This window comes from Protopterus annectens, chromosome 3.part1, assembly GCF_019279795.1.
Source record: "Protopterus annectens isolate FY-2018-M chromosome 3.part1, PAN1.0, whole genome shotgun sequence".
Lineage (NCBI taxonomy): Eukaryota > Metazoa > Chordata > Ceratodontiformes > Protopteridae > Protopterus > Protopterus annectens.
The window spans coordinates 947,956,161-947,968,575 of record NC_056732.1 but is presented as its reverse complement, the minus strand read 5'-3'; the positions used below and the strand labels follow the sequence as shown (position 1 = coordinate 947,968,575).

At 40.1% G+C, this 12,415-nt stretch overlaps 1 protein-coding gene across 2 annotated transcripts in view; it reads left to right on the top strand.

The window, feature by feature from the left end:
* CD226 (CD226 molecule) overlaps positions 1-12,415 on the top strand; it is a 602,637-nt gene that overhangs the window by 111,407 nt on the left and 478,815 nt on the right. The window lies entirely within an intron of this gene.

Here is a 12,415-nt window from a genome sequence, read left to right as displayed (position 1 = left end):
CCGATGCGCGACACGCACACCTGCTTAGGCTTTGTAAAGAGTTCTAGGCAGGTTTAGACACACCCCCTAACTTAGCTGTGCTAAGCTAGGAGCAATCCTGAGCCACAGGGCTCCAATCCGCTTACAGTATGCCTGACACCCCCCCATGATGTCACCTATATCCTAGTCTTGCACCCAGCTATTCATACTCTTACACTGTTGGGACCTGCCTCACATGCTGGGGAAAACTGGGATTCACTGTCCTTCCCGTCATTTGCATAGGATTGCTTGCTAATGCATAGTTACATGTCTCACACTGAGCCTCCCCCCTTAGCAACCATTACTCACTGGCCATGTTGTCTTCTGCCTGCCATTGACTTGCATGGCAGAATACTGAATTTAGTTAGACTGCTTATTTTAAGTTTATTTTATTATTTTCCCCCCGATCCTGTTTGCATGCTACTGCCCTATGCTTAAACAGCCGAGATCGGCTAAAAAAATAAATAAAAGTTGATTTTTTTATTTTTGAAACAGTTTGCAATGCCAATGGCCTTATACTTGGCCATTGGCATGCTTCCTCAATGATATGCATCCTTTATTTGGAGCTATCATAGCTCCCTTTCAGATATTGCAGAAATGTACTCGGTTACTAACCGAGTACATTTCTGCAGATAGCACTAGTCTTGCATGGATTATTGCAAGCTTCCTGGATTGCAAAATCATCTCATTTGCATGAATTGCTTCTGCAAATGAGGTAATTTGCATTCCAGGGCTTAGTCTGTGCATGATTAGTGCAGGAGCTCTCGTGCACGCCCCTGCAGGCTGTTCCTGGATCTCACGGCAGACATATTGCCTGTCAGAGCTCCTGCACTAATCATGCATGCCGTGCAGGGTATAGAGAACCCAGGGCTTATCAATGTTTGTGTACCAAACCATTATGAATATTGAGTATAGAATAAAGAATCATTTTCTCTTAGACCATGTATATCTTTAAGGTTCATCTGGTTTGTTAAGTCATTTAACTTCTTGGCTTGAGATGTTCATAGGTTCATAGGTAGGTACTAGGCTATCTGCCTGAGGGCATTTATAAGCCTAGCCAGAGTATGTCGGCTTTCGCCACCCCATTGATTAATTAACTGATCCTCTGTCAAGCAGAGCCAGTGAAGTGATCCCAGGGGTGTATTTTCTGTTACCCATCCACTCGTCAAGGTTTCTCTTGAAGAGTGTTAGTGAGAGGCTCTGCCTGATGTAATTTGGAATTTTTTTTCAAAGCGTGGGGAGTCTCTGTGACAGGAATCTATCCCTCCAGCATTTTCTATTTATTGTTGTGATGAGGTTTAGTTCACTAGAGCGCGTGGCTCACAGTGACTTGGATTTCTTTAGGTGGAGCATGTCCATCAATTCTGAGTTGGACATGGCTTTGTAAGTCAGGCAGAGATCACCTCTGAGTAAGCGATATGCCACAGAGTACAGCCGGAGTTTTTTCAGTCGGGCTGCATAGAACATATGTTTGAGACCAGTAATCCTCTTGCTGAGGTACTTTTGTAGTGTTTCCAGCTGTTGGAAGTGTCTTGTGAGGTACATCCCAAATGGGGCATTGTACTCTATGATGGGTCTAATAAGTGATGAGTAGAGGGGCACTATAAATTCTTTATTTCTAGATGTGAACCCTTTAGTAATTAGATGGGCCACATAGAAGGATTTCCTAATGACTTTGGCAATATGATTGTCAAAGGAGAGATTACTATCTACCTAGGTCCCCAGATCTCTTATTACCTCTTCTGTATTAAGGGGGCTGCCATCTAAGTGGTAATTCGTGGGCGTTTTGTTTTTCCCAAATGGGATGACTATGCATTTTTTGACATTTAGCTTGAGGCCATGACTTTGACACCAGGTGTCCGTCTCAGTAAGGCCCTTTTGGAGGATGTCTGTGTCAGCCGGAAAGTCAATTTTGGCTCCCAGTTTGCAGTCATCAGTGAACTTGATTAGCCATAGTCCTCCTGTTGTTTGTCTGTACTTCTGAGAAGTATATGCCGAACTGTAGGGGTCCCAGGACCGAGCCTTGTGGGACACCACTTGTGACTGGTTTAAAGTTGGACCTGGAGCCTGCTATTCTTGCTGTGTGAGTTCTGTCTGTAAGCCAGTTGGCAACCCATCTCATGATGTAGGGATTTATGTTCAGGCTGGTGAGTTTTTCTGTAATACTCGAGTGGGGAATGGTGTAGAAAGCCTTGGCGAGGTCAAGCTAGGCTGTGTGAACCACCTTTCCCTTGTCTGTGGCCTTGGTGACTGTCTCAAAGAAGTCAACCAGGTTTAGTAGGCATGATCTGCCCTTAACAAAGCCGAACTGGGTCGGGTCAAGAGTTTGGAGGTTCCCAATGCCTTTGTTAATGAGTTCCATGATGATGTGCTCCATAGCCTTGCAGACCAGGCTAGTCAGGCTTATGGGGCGATAGTTACCAGGGTTAGTTGTGGCCCCTCCTTTGTTGAGCGGAAAAACCATTACTGTGCACCATTCTATGGGCATGTAGCCTGTGGAGAGGCTGAGGTTGAACAGCGTGTTTAGGTGGGGGGTTAGTTTGTTCTGTAGTTCGTGTAAGACGCAGCCTGGGAGACTATCTGGTCCTATTGATGCTGTGTTTTTGGCTTTTGAAAGGGCTGTTTTCACCTGTGCGTCTGTGATTTTTGGGACACTACACTTTTCCGGTATTGTTGTGGGCCCTTTTGGATGTGAGAGGGGGGTGAAGTTTGCACTGAATCTATCTGCCAGGATGTTGGCAATATAAGTAGGTTCAGTATATTTTGTGCTATTTTGCACTAGTTCAGTGCATATTTGCGAGTTGCCACTTAGATTCTTAATATAGCTAAAGAAGGCTTTGTGGTTATCTTTTGAATACTTGGCTATTTTTCTTTTGAAGTTAGCCTTGGATGATTTCATGAGGGACCTCAGTTTCTTACTGATACTGATCAGGGATGTCTTTTCTTCTTGGGATTTGCTTTTTTTCTGAACTAGTTTCCTCCTTCTATTGTATAGCCTGTTTATTGCAGGGGTCCACCAAACTGGTTTCCTTCTCTTAGAGGAGTGAGTCTTGGTTTTGCTAGGGATGGCATGATCCATGCATCCTTGTAGGTGCCCATAGAGTGCATTTGTAAAGGTTTCTGCATCTTGGGCAGCATTATCCTTTAGCGTGGGGGCTGTGAAACTTACCACCTCTGTCTTAAGTAAGGTGAAGTTTGCTTTAGAAAAGTTTTTTACTGTGGTTTCCTTAGTTGGGGGAGTGGTGGGGTGTGGACATCCAGAGTGATTAGTTTATGGTCTAATCTAACCAGTGATGGGTTGACTTCCGGTGTGGAACACCTGTCGCCCATGTTAGTGATGACCAGGTCCAATATGTTTTCACCTCTGGTATGGGGAGTTTACCAGCTGATCCAGGGTGTTTGAGATTATGAATTCCAGGAAGCGCTGGGCCTGGGAATTTGTACTTGAGTAGTTTTCCCAGGGAATGGTAGGGTAATTGAAATCGCCCAATATCAGGGTGTTTGGTAGGACCTTCATGTTTTCCAGTGTCTCCAGAAAGTTGGAGTGGTAGTCCTGGGTCATGGAGGGTGATCTGTAGCATGCCACAATTTGCATTGCAGATTTGCCCGATGTTAGTTGCACATGGATGATCTCAGAGGTATCATGCTGTGCCACTAACCTGGAGGTGTAGGTATCCTTGATGAATATAGATACACCCCATCCTTTTGTGTTTTGGTCCATATTCTGTGGCTTAAATGTGTGGTATGAGTTGTAGCCCAGTAGTGCTGGGGTGCTCTCTGGAGCCTTGAACCAGATTTCAGTTACTGCACAGATGTCGATATTCTCCATACTGAGGAGTGCTTCGAGCACATGCATTTTGAGATTTAAACTCCTGGCATTGAGTAGCATAACTCTCAGTTTTTTGTTAATTGTGCTGTTTATGAAGGTGGGTTTGACTTTTGAGCCTTGCCTAAAAAAGGCACTATGGGGGCAGCAAGAGTCTTGGCCAGTATTCGAAAGCCTAGGATTGACAGGTGCAAGCTGTCTCTTGCTAAGCAACGCAGCTTGTCGAGCATGTTGTCCCAGGCTGACAGACACTGGATCCCCTTTGAATGACACCAGAAGCTTAGCCAATTGTTGAAATTGATAATTTTTTATTTATACTGAGGTATCATTCTTGGTGAGGGCAGGATGTTACTCAGGGTCAGGGTCATACCAGCCTGGGCTACATGATCAGAGAGCACTTCCATGTCTCTTTTCATGTAGTCCAGGGAGGTACGTCTCAGGTCATTCACACCAACATGAACAATGATAGAGTCATATTTGTACTTATTCTGGAGTGACCTGATTGCTTGTGTTATGTGGTGGATTCTGGCTCCCGACAGGTAGCTAGCAGTAACCTTCTGCTTGTCCAGCCTAGTGAATGGGACGTCAGTGTGCCTGACTATAGAATCACCTATTACTAGTGTGTTAGGTATGTTATTTTGCCTCAAGGGCTGTGATTGTGCGGCACATTGATTTTGTGTTTTATGTGTTGTCTGGTTTGTGACGGGAAGTGCAGGTTGTTTGGATGTCTGCTTTGGAGGTCTCTGATGCTTTTGCAGGTTTTTATTTAGAGCCTCCGAGTATGATTTTTTGTATTTATGTGTATTTTTTGCCAGTGCTGTTTTAGTAGGTCTGTGTGCAGCTGGAGTTGTGGTGCAAGTGTTAACCTTCTCCTCTTGACTGTCTGTTCCAGTCTTGGGTGGAGACAACTTAGCCTCCAGTTTGGCTGTATAATTGCATCTCTTGCATATGTTAGTGTTTTGTGGTAGGAGGAGAGGGTTGTCTGTGTACATGAGGCAGTTGTAACATTGCCTCAGGATACCCAGCTTCACCAGCTGGACTGGAGAGTGCACATGAAGTTGCCCTTTGGTCATGCCTGAATAGTAGGGTGAGCTGCTTAGTCGCTTGGTTGGTGAGGGGTGAATAAAGAGCCTTGCCCTACTGGCAATCAGTATCATGGTATATTAATGCTTGCTATTAGGTCTGAGCAAGTGCTGACCTGTAAGATGCTTTTTGAGTGCTTAGGTTGAGAGTTAGACTAGTTTCAAGGGAAAAACTGAAGAGGAGACTTAGTGGAGTCGGGAATAATTTAACCGTAGCTAACCGGCACTGCACGGTGTGCAAATCCGTGCAAACACAGTTTTTATAGTAGGGAAATGAAAGAGATGTTAGTTTTATTTTACCATTTTTAGAAGTATCATTGCCTGATAATAGGCAGTTAAAATCACCTGTTGCTATAATTTCCCCTTTTGCATTTAAAGTAATCAGGTCCAGATATTTATCAACATATTTAGTACTTAGTCCTGGTATCCAGTATGTATTAATCAAAGTATAATACTTCCTATTGATTTTCAAAATAACCATGCTTAGCATCTCATCTTTATCTGAAATTATATCTATTATTCTTGGCATAGTATAAGCATTTTTCCATAGAATAAGAGTGTCCCTTCTCTTAGCCTTAAAACATGAATCAGCCATAATGGTATAGCCATTAAATGAGTATTTTTGTAGGTCTTTTTTAAGCACCTTTTTGACACCTGAAAATATTGGCTGCTGTTCATACTTTGGTATTCTCTCACCTTAACTGCTGTGATGCTATTTACCGTGACCTCCAGACACAGAGATTGGTCACTTACAGCTGGCACTCTCCTCCACGGCATACTTACTTGCTGGTACTCATCTTTACCACATATTACCCCATGCTGTGGAAGTTGCACTGTCTTCTAGTGTAAGTTTGAATTGTTTTTAAAATGTTGGTGTTGGTACTTTTTGTTTGCATGATTTGAGATCCCCCTACCTGAAAGAAGTAACTGTTCCTTAATATCATTGAAGACCTAGGTATGTGCTGCTTCAGGGCCATTAGTAGTTCCTTGGCTATGATTAGGAGCTTCTGTTTTCTGGTTATTTGCTTAACCATACCTAGAACTTTTAAAATCTACTACCTTGGTGGCTTGGAGAATGGGCCACCTTGACCTGTTACTTTCATTGGCAAAGTAGACCTTTACTGGCACCATAAAGACTTTAGTGTATGCATTACTATTTATAGATTGTTTTAATTTATGATCATTATTTTAGTGTTTTATTATCATGTATTTGGTGAATAGTGTAGTAGTTGGTATATTAACACTAAGTAAAGTTGCAGCTGAAATATGATAGTACTTCTGGTACTGAAATTTGGCTAAATGTAGTTTTGAAAACTTAATAGCAAACTAATACATGCCATTACCAGCCTACTTTCTGACACAGAACAATGTCAGTTTTGACCTTAAAAATACAGCAGACTTCTGAATACCCAATATTTGTCTGTCTCACTAAATTGAAAATGAGATGTCTACTGACAAAAAGTACAAATCAGTAGGAAAGCAACATAGTTACACATTTGTGGTTAACCTTTACTGCTTTTCATTTAAACATGAAAATTAGTATTGAATAATGAAATCATTTCATTCAGGTTTTGTAGACCAGTCTTTGAAGTAAAGTTGCATGAAACAGTAAATATGTAACGTTCATTTTAACGGTGATTTCATTTTTCTCATGCCTTTTCTGATACTTCCTCCTCTGAAATCTCCAGGACAATCACCACAAAGATTGCCAAGATCCAAGCTGTTTGACATATAGCTCTGCATATCAAATGTTGTATCATATTAATAACTGGTGTTACAGTTGCTAAAGTGCAAAATGCTACCACTAACCTAGAATTTAGTACAGAACCCTTTTAGTGTACTGCCATGATTAGTAAAATTTAACAGAATTTACTGTTCATTTCAGTCATCAGAAAAGAGAAATTAAGCAAATAGAACCACATTCCTAATGTTGCAGTTCTCTGTACTTTCCAGACTTCATCCACCTGTGATACAAAGATAGGCCTACCAGAGACTTAAACACATAAAACTACAATTATAGGAAGTTCTGTCAATGCACAAAGATATCCAAAGAAAGAAAAGAAACCATGAAATTAAAAAACCTGAACTGCATTATAATGGGAAAATAGCAAATAAATGATCACGAACGGAAACAAACAGTTTAACCCAAACCCAAATAATAATTTAGGCATAATTTGTCTGAATAGTGGTGTTATTAGGGAGTGGGTTTTTCATAAGGTAATATATAGGATCAGAGTTAGGGATGGCAGAGAGGAGTTAGGAAATTACTCCTCTCTGCTAACTGTAATCCTACTCATTACCTTATGAAAAACTCTTTCCCCGACAGAACTACTACGTGAAACACACACATATGTAATATTATACATGCATAACACTAAAACTATCACCTTACCTAGTGATTACTCTAATCCTAACTTGCACACACACTCCACTCCACAAGTGTGTGCGTGTGCACACTCGCACGCACGCAAACACACACACACACACACACACACACACACACACACACACACACACACACACACATACACACACACACACACACACACACACACACACACACACACACACACACACACCACATGTATCCTATTACCTATACCTTACTCTAATTCTAACCTGCACACACTGCTATGATCCATACCTCTCGAGTGTACAGATTTTTGCAGAATGTCCAGATTTTGGCCTCATATTTTTGGTCCATTTTTCGTAAAATTGTGGTTTTCTGTCAAATTAGTCTTCTTCTTCTTCTTCTTCTTTCGGCTTTATCCCGGTTAGGGGTCGCCACAGCGGATCACCTGTCCGCACATTGAATGGCAGTGGAGTTTTACGGTGTCGAGTTGCCAGCCCGGCGCCCAACCTTCCACAGAAGGCACACTCACACGCACACCGAGGGCCAATTTAGAGTGTCCAATCCACCTGCAGCATGTCTTTGGGATGTGGGAGGAAACCGGAGCACCCGGAGGAAACCCACGCGACCACAGGGAGGACATGCAGACTCCGCACGTTTTCTGTCAAATTAGTGGTAGATCATTAAAGATCAAAGTTCAAAAATAATGACAGACATTTGAGTTTCGGACTTCATATCCTTCAGAAAATTCATGCTAATGCAAAACTTGTTATTCTATTGTCCATAATGTTGGGCCTTTGTCCTACTTATATTTATGGCTTTGTCCAGATTTCTTGCTCTAAGGGGTTGGGAGGTATGCTCCTATCCCACTTACCTTCAGACTTCCTGCTTTTGATGTCACTTCCACTTGACAAAACATGTCTGTATTCAAATGTCACCTGCAAGATATCCCCAAGATTACTCTGCACAAAACTGATGGACACCCAAAGCAACACTTCTTCCAGGGTGTTGCAACACTGGAAAGGTGTATGCTTGCAAGGGTAACTATGCACATATACTGTGACATGACAAGAAGGTGACAGATTCAGGCTACTACTGTATGTAGATGCAACTGATCTGTATAGAAATTGGCTTGTATTTGCCTCATGTTTGAATAGTTCTTAGTATAAAGACTACTGTGATGTGGCAACCTTGGGGATGGGTTTCATGTAAAACTCATTGTACAGATAAGGAAAATGTTCTGACAGGGACTTTTCTAACTGGTTCTGAGAGATGATCTGTATTTATTAGGTTTAGAAATTGCTCGGGATCTTACTAAATGATGCAGATGTAAAAGGCATGTTTCATATTTTTATAGGCTAGTCATAGCCTAAAACTTTACCATGAGCTCTTAGAGGTCCCTTTAAGTTAGGAGTCCAGTGTTATTGAATCATGTAACATGTCACCATAGCCTTCTATTGACATCCCTTTGGGGATATTAGTTGTCCTAAATGTCTAAAACCACTGGACATGGATCAAACAGCATTTCCCTCACAAGCTGATGGATTTACTCTATCTAATATCTCAAATATCATGAGATGGTAGCTATGAACAGAGCTTTGAGTAGGGGTATATTTTTATATTTGCATTATATTCTTATTATTGTGGTTGCTGACACTGTTATAATGTTATTTATACACACAGCAGGTATGCGGTTAGATTAACAAATACTTCCTGGAGACAATAGTGGTTGAAAGCAGATTTTAAATAGAATTAATCCCTGAGGAAAATTAAAGAGCTGGAGATGATACAGAACATTTTCTAATTAGAGGTAAGTAATATAACTTGTGAGTGCATCAAAAGTTATTTTTCTTATTAGGTCATCAATTGGGCTAAGGGTACTGTGGCTGTTTTGCCCTTGATTCTTTTAGTACGTCCTCTGAAATTAAACATATTGGCTGCCTCTGTTTCATAATATGCATAAACAATGCCATGCTATAGTAGGTTAATGGTTCAGTAGCATTAGTAGGCCTGGTATTCTACAAAAATTACATATAGTGTGTGTGAGCGTAGGGGTGGTTAGAATCAGTTTACACTCCTGTGAGAAAACTACCGCTGTCAGATATTGATGGAGGATGACCACTGCATGGACAAACTTCAACATTTAAGGATACTTATTAAAGAAGGCCATAATTCAAGGTAAAAGGTACTTGAACCCCCACAAATTGGTATCAGTTATTGAAACATATGTGCTCACTTTTAATTCATATTTTTTGTTCTTATGACAGTGTACAATATTGCAGTAAAGGGGTTTTCTGTCCACTATACATTGGATTAAACAGACTGTTAACCTTGAAGTGGAATGCTGTATGAGACAAACAGAAAATAGGAACTAGGCACATTGCACCATACAGACTTTACAACTATGACAAAGTATCTTAATTACAAACTAATTTTCAACGTCACTTAACTAAAAGCATTATATGTGTTGCCCATTTATTTCATTACTGAGTTTGTTATATAAATGCATATATTTTAAAACTTTTCTCCCTCTCTCTCTTTGGTTCTCCCATAGTTTATCAACTATAAATAAGGGAATACACATTTAAAATACTGTAAAAAATACACTAGTACACTCATAATTCCCAAAGACGTTATCAAATATGGGAACAAATAAATGTACCAACTGACTTGTAGCCTAGTTTAAATGAAGGGTCATCAAGAAGTGCTAATAGCTCATGCCAGACTTGCTCACTACCACTTCCTTGAGAAGGCAGTGCTTAACTCTCACAAGCCCAATCTTACTTCCTAAGCCCTCCCAACACCTGACCATAAAAAACTGTATAGCCCTACCAGAGCCCGCTTAACTTAAAAATCCCACCCATTTCCTAACCTGAGTCTTCACTCCCTCCACCTAAAACTTTACTTCCCTTCCTTAATCCTAAAGTCCCTAGTTGCTCCACCTTAAACCTAAAATTCCAACCCCACTAAAACTAAACACCCCATTTGCTCCATAAATCTAAACTCACCCACTACTTAAATGTAATATTCCCCTCCCTGAACCTAAAACTCCCCTGCTGGTCCCTAACCCTAAAATTCTCTCTAACTCTAATATATTCTCCTTCTCCCTAACCCTAAAATTCTGTCCTACTACCTAACCATAAAACTGCCTTCCTGCTAACTCTGAACTTCTCTCCTTCTTCCTAAACTTAACCCCCTTCCGGATCGCTGCCCTAGTCTACACCCCCACCCTCACTACAGCTGCCGCACTTACTTTACTTGAACTCGAATAATGTCTTCAGATAAGGGGTAGCAAAAGTAGCAGCATATGCTCAGCTTAAACTACTAGACAATTAAGATATTTAGTTATGACATGAAATGCTTCTCCACTGTATTTTTCATATTTACATGCTACAGGCTTAGAATGTAGATTATTACCCTGCATGCTGTCTCTTTCTCTCTGCCATATCATTTCATAAATATGCACCAAATTAAATATGCTATATCCTTTAAGTAACAATACAAGGATATATATTTCCACTGTGTGTTATACGTTACCATGATTCCTTTAGTTTGACTAGCATCCTTATATACCTTTCATCTTTACATTTAGATAGATTCTTACTTTTAAGTTTGGTATTGTGTTTTGTTTGATATTATTTACTTGAACTTAGAAAAAAAAAAGATATTTCTTCCCATCTTAATAGTTTGCATTGCTTTGAGGGTAATAAGTGAAAAACTTGTCAGTCTTTTTTTAAAGACCAACACCCTTTAATGACTTCTGTTTTTTCAGCTAAGCAAAAATACATACTTATAGATAACTTTTGTATTTCCTTGAATGACCCATTTTGTATATTTCTTCCCACTCTTATATCTTTCCCTCTTAAAGTATCAGACCACCCAATATTTAGTTTTCCTTCCAAATATAAGTTTTATTTGCTTTGGTTGATGGAGTAGGACTGACTTGAAGTCTCTTCAGACTCAGTCTAGGTGTAGAAGGCCTAGAGTTAAGCAGAGTGTAATATCAGAATTATTCCAAGTTTTATAGCTCCAAGAAACTAAATGCAACAAAATCAGTATGTTTGTTTAGATAATTAGGAGTTTACAGAATATGCTTTGACATTTGTATTCAACATGGGAGTAAACAATTATCTTACACTTTATAAGTAGTCTGATTCAGGCAATAGATTATGGAAGCAGCTTGTTTGCAGCTCACTCTGCTAACTGCCAGACAAAAAAAATCCCTTCTTACACTTTATGTCTTCCCCTTGGTTTTAGTAAATGGACAACTATCTAACCTGCTTTCTCTGCTGAAAGACAGTAGAGAGAGATTACCATATACCCAGGTATACATAATTTGCTCCTGAAACCCTTAATCAGGCAAATAAACTGAGATTCAAAAATACAAGGCAATTCCATTTGGGGTCTTGAGCTGAATGTGTTAGTTTCTGCTGATAATATTCTACAATTTAAGCATCATTATAATAATATTTTTTCAAATTATTTAAAGGTATTTTCATATAATGGAGTAGAATTACAATCAAACAGAGAATTTTATAAAAAAATATACACTGATTTTCAGTTGAACATTAGCTTCTGACTAACATAGAAAAAGGTATTAAAAAGAACTTATAACCTCTTACTAAATAAATGGAATGAATAATACTAGACTTCTAGTGTTACTCATCCACTGAATGTTTTCCTGTCCAAGTACACTTATACTGAAAATTAAATATTTTTTACTTTGGTGCATCCCATTACTATCTTCACATTGTTTAGTAAATGTTGTGTTTCAGTGAGATTTGCCATACTTTTATCTAAATTCTTGTTGCTCTTACATTCAGGTATGTTTTTGGTCGCCTTGACTCATTCCACTGGCCTAGCTCCCCAGTTCCCTACTTCTTCACTGGGTCTACCACCTAATTCCCTACTCACCCCCCCAGACTTAATTTTGGTATTGCTGGGAATAGTTGTTGATACTATGGGCATCCTGCGGGTTTGGTTTTCTTTGCTTCTACATGGGGGAGGGGGTTCTTTATACACTCTGCCTAGTCTCTTCTTCCACTTCCCCACACTCATTGACTCTGTCCGAGGGCAATTTCCCTCTTTGGCCCATGCCTCCTCTTAGGGAGTCTCATTGACAAATACCCTCCTGTCTAA